Source organism: Colobus angolensis, unplaced genomic scaffold, assembly GCF_000951035.1.
Source record: "Colobus angolensis palliatus isolate OR3802 unplaced genomic scaffold, Cang.pa_1.0 Scaffold30, whole genome shotgun sequence".
Lineage (NCBI taxonomy): Eukaryota > Metazoa > Chordata > Mammalia > Primates > Cercopithecidae > Colobus > Colobus angolensis.
The window spans coordinates 972,615-977,752 of record NW_012116266.1 but is presented as its reverse complement, the minus strand read 5'-3'; the positions used below and the strand labels follow the sequence as shown (position 1 = coordinate 977,752).

Here is a 5,138-nt window from a genome sequence, read left to right as displayed (position 1 = left end):
GAGTCTGTCACAGTAATTGACCAGATCACACTGAAATTCAGGTGCTAGAAGTCTACTGTGGTTTGAAGGTCTGTGTTCCCTCCAAATCTCATGTTTTGAAACAGAATCACCAACGTCACGGTGTTAAGAAATGGGGCTTTCCAGAGGTGATTAAGTCATGAGAGTAGAGCCCTCACGAGTGGCATTAGACTTGACTGACCTACCAGAAAGCTTGGTCAATTGCATTCAGCCCTTTTCCCCTTCTGCCCTCTGCCATGTGAGGTCACACTGTTCCTGCCTCCTGAGGATGCACCATTCATGAAAGTAAAGACTGGGTCCTCACCAGGCAACAAACCTGCTGCTGCCTTCATCTTGGACTACTCAGCCTTCAGAACTGTAAGATACAGATTTCTGGGTTTTTTAGTAAATAAATTACCCAATCTGTGGCATTTTGTTATAGCAGCACAGACTAAGACCGTGGTTCAGATAGGATACTTTTTTTTTGAGACGGCGTCTCGCTCTGTCACCTAGGCTGGAGCGCAGTGGCGTGATCTTGGCTCACTGCAACCTCCACCTCCCAGGTTCAAGTGATTCTCCTGCCTCAGCCTCCCAAGTACCTGGGATTACAGACATGTACCACCACGTCTGGCTAATTTTTGTATTTTTAGTGGAGGTGGGGTTAAACCATGTTGGCCAGGCTTGTCTTGAACTCCTAACCTCAGTTGATCCACCTGCCTCGGCTTCCCAAAGTGCTGGGATTACAGCCATGAGCCACCGTGCCCAGCCTACTTTTTAGTGAGGGGCTCTCTCAGGGATACAATGCCTTACACAGAATTCAGACTTTGACTCAACAACAAAAGCAAAAAATTCTGTGTATCATTGGCTTTTGAGATTATTTGTAAAATGTAGACATTGCTGAACGCCAAATGCCAAGAATAACATTTCTTCTAAATTCATCATGAGTGGCTTCTGGTAAAATAATGTGGCCTGTCAAAATCACCTTTAATGTTACAATTCACAAATTATCAAATCTCTTATTTTTGTTTTTTGATACTTCATTTACTGCTTCCAAGCTTTTAGATAAGTTATAATTCTGAAGATATAACTGCTTGTTTCTATTGTCACTACTGTGTTATAGTTTGATTTATATGTTTAACAGTTAAATCTCAAGTTTTTTGGGGGCCGAGCCTGGTGACTCACAACCGTAATCCTAGTACTTTGGGAGCCCAAGGCAGGCAGATCACCTGAGGTTAGGAGTTTGAGACCAGCCTGGCCAACATGGTGAAACTCCGTCTCTATTAAAAATACAAAACTTAGCCAGGCGTGGTGGCAAGTGCCTGTAATCCCAGTTACTTGGGAGGCTGAGGGAGGAGAATCACTTGAACCCAGGAGGCGGAGCTTGCAGTGAGCCGAGATCACGCCACTGCACTCCAGCCTGGGCAACAAAGCAAAATTCCCTCTCAAATAAATAAATTAATTAATTAATACAAATGAAGTTTGTTTGGTATAATGTAAGTTAAAGTGTTTTTTATATTGCTGGCATGAAGAAATAAATTTACAAGTGGTTTTACTTCTCCACAAAGCAGATAATTTGCATGTTTTGTAAACTGCTTAGCATGGTACAAATGTGAGATAATTTAAGCCAGAGGAAAAAGATTTTTATCACTCTACTACTCCTTTGGAAAATATTTAAAATATGGTAATCATATTTCTAATTTCCCTTTGAAGATACTTTTGGATAGATTCCAGGAAAACGACCCTTTGTAAAACAGATGAATGTTTCATCTAAAAATTTGGTCCACTTATAAAAAATTAACTACCAAACATGTTTAAGTGTCTATGTTAGTTACTGTGGTACAAATTATATTCAGTAGAAGTTTCACGCTGAGAAAAACCATGACGTGCATAAGATGAATGCATTCATGGTGATTATGCTCTTCAGGAGCTAGAAAATAACTACTTAGGAAGATTATGCAGGAGAGTAATTGCTGTTTAATGGAGAAAAACTGGGGAAAATAATTATAAGAGTAAAGAAGACATTTCCTAACCATCTGTCATTTAAAAATCAGAAACAAAAAAAGAAAACATAGCATGTTTTTCAGAAAGACTTGGAAATAATGCCAAAAGGCAATACTCTGGTGGTGCACACATAAAAGAGCTCTCAGAAGAGTCTGAGATTATCATATAAAAACAGTCTAAACACCCAAGGTGTATTTACTATTACAGTTAGTCACCTTTATTTAACATTTCTGTGTAGCCAAGAGGAGAGAACAAACCCAACTGAGATGTCCATCACTGGAACCAGGAAACAGCAATGGGAAGACATTTTCTCCCACTAGAAGAAGAAAAAGGTGACTATAGGGAAAAGCAGTCTTCTTTTTTTTTCTTTTTTTCCGAGATGGAGTTTCACTCTTGTTGCCCAGGCTGGAGTGCAATGGCACAATCTCGGCTCACCGCAACCTCTTCCTCCCAGGTTCAAGCAATTCTCCTGTCTCAGCCTCCCGAGTAGCTGGGATTATAGGCATGCGCCACCACACCCGGCTTATTTTGTATTTTTAGTAGAGACAGCATTTCTCCATGTTGGTCAGGCTGGTCTTGAACTCCCGACCTCAGGTGATCCACCCGCCTTGGTCTCCCAAAGTGCTAGGATTACAGGCATGAGCCACCGTGCCCAGCTGAAAAGCAGTCTTCTATTTATCACTTTGAATTTTGTGTTTTGTTGAATGCATTGAAGAAATATTAGTAAGCTAATAAAGGACTATATTGTTACAGGCTTTATTCCCATAACATTTTATTGGTGGTCTCTTCTGCTGAAGCAGGTGTTCTTTAGGCTATAGATAGGCTGGGCGCGTGGCTCACACCTGTAATCCCAGCACTGTGGGAGGCCAAGGCCGGTGGATCACTTGAGGTCAGGAGTTCAAGACCAGCCTGGCCAATATGGTGAAACCCTATCTTTACTAAAAATACAAAAATTAGCAGGGCAAGATGGTGCGTGCCTGTAATCCCAGCTACTCAGGAGGCTGAGGCAGGAGAATTGCTTGAACTCAGGAGGTGGAGGTTACAGTGAGCCAAGATCACACCACTGCATTCTAGCCTGGGGGTTTGAGACCAGCTCTGTCACTAGCCTGGGTAACAGACCGAGACTCCACCTCAAAACTTAAAAAAAAAAGGGGGGCTATAGATATTAGCCCCTGAAATGTGCCTATCAGAGTCTCCAATCCTGACTTGGAGGAGCTGATGATCTGGATGCGGAGGAAGAAGCAACACCATGAATTATTCAGTGTGACTGGCTTGCTGCTGTTTAATAACACAGGAATTAATAACCAGACAAGACAATAATACAAGAGATGTGAGGCAGTATGTAATTAAGGGTGCAGCTGGAAGTGATCTCTCTTCTTTAAATTTCCGAACACTTTAGCTGTATTCCTTATGACACTTTTCCCTTTCTCTCTGTTATTACTGTAATTTCTTGTCTTTTTCTCTTGACAACAGTGAACTACTGCAGGGCAATTCCATGTCTGGTTCGTCCTTGATTCCCCACACAGAGTCTAGCCTGGGTCTGCCTAGCACTGCTGCCAAGAAATATTTATTTCAATAAAATGAGGGACATAGGGGATAAGTTTTGGGTGTGAAGAGGGGGGAGGGGAAGGGTGTTGCTTGCTGTGAAGATTCTCACTTTGGGCAAAACTAGATTTTTTTTTTTTTTTCTGAAACAGGGTCTCACTCTGTTGCCCAGCCTTCCGAGTAGCTGGGACGTACCACCATGCCCAGCTAATTTGTGTGTGTGTATGTGTGTATTTTTTATAGAGACGATGGCTCACCATGTTGCCCAGGCTGGTCTCAAACTCCCGAGTTCAAGCAATCCGCCCAACTTGGCCTCCCAGAGTGCTAGGATTACAGACCTGAGCCACTGAGCCCAGCCTGTATATATGTGTGTCTGTGTGTATATAAAAAATTATCTGGAAAGTTTTAAAAAAGATCCAGAAATACCCAGGCAGAGAGACGCTCACTGCAAGCTCCGCCTCCCAGGTTCACACCATTCTCCTGCCTCAGCCTCCCAAGTAGCTGGGACTACGGGCACCCACCACCACGCCTGGCTTACTTTTTGTATTTTTAGTAGAGACGGGGTTTCACCATGTTAGCTAAGATGGTCTGGATCTCTTCAGCCTCCCAAAGTGCTGGGATTACAGGCATGAGCCACAGCACCCAGCCATGAATTAATATTTATAAAGTGTTTCAAACACTGTCTAGCACAAAGTAAGGACTCCATGAGTTCAACTTTTATTATTTTTTAAAAAGTATTCATCTGTATTGTAGCCCCTTGATCTAGATGAGAAAGTTGAGCTTAAACAGGTTAAGTCAAAGACTGCAATCTGGTCACTCACTGTTGGCTTGCCTGGTTTAAACAAATGTTTAAATGGATTGCAACCATTTGGAACCTGAGAGATTTCATATGCATATGAAGAATTCTGGCTTATTTGAGTGACAGGATAATCTCTTAGCACTGGGCCAGCATTCCTGCAAGGCACCCACTGGCTCTTGCTGGCCAGTGTCTTCTCGTTGTAGATGGAGTCTGCACTCTCCAGTTCATCACCACCCCAGCATCCCTACTCTTGCATCTTAACACTTTCCTCTATTTTGTACCACCTGCCTGGCCCTTATGGGCAACTCAAGGAAGACAGGAAAGAAGAGATAGAGGAAAAATGAATTCAACAAATGAAAGTATTCTTTCCAATTATTGCTATGTATACAAACATTTTAATCATCAAAACATGCTTTATTTGATGGAAGGATCAAATCTGCCTTTGTAAAACAAGAGCCTATTTTAACCATTAAGACAACACACACGTTTGATTTGGAGGCATGTTCTCATTCAAAACCTTGCGAAATATAATTTCTTCTTGTCTAGGAGATGCTGTCTCTCTTCAGGGAGAACCTTGAGAGAAATGTCTATGAATGCGTCTGTAGAATGAGGATAGGACAACAAACATATTTTGAAATAATTTTTCTTTCTTTTAAAAAAAGTAGATACTTTTAAAAGAAAATGCTGATTTAAATTACATAGCTCTTTTTTCCAGTCTTACTCATCATTATGGTTTCAGTCAGTATTACATTTATTCCCCAGAGCTAGGATTGCTGTGTTTTTAGAAAGGGAGTTT

The 5,138-nt window shown here is 41.7% G+C and overlaps 1 long non-coding RNA gene across 1 annotated transcript; it reads left to right on the top strand.

The window, feature by feature from the left end:
* The first annotated feature begins 228 nt into the window (after nucleotides 1–228).
* LOC105517356 lies at nucleotides 229–4,890 on the top strand. The gene is made up of 2 exons (XR_001002655.1): nucleotides 229–375; nucleotides 4,546–4,890. It is a non-coding gene; the product is annotated as an uncharacterized LOC105517356 (long non-coding RNA).
* Nucleotides 4,891–5,138: the final 248 nt, after the last annotated feature.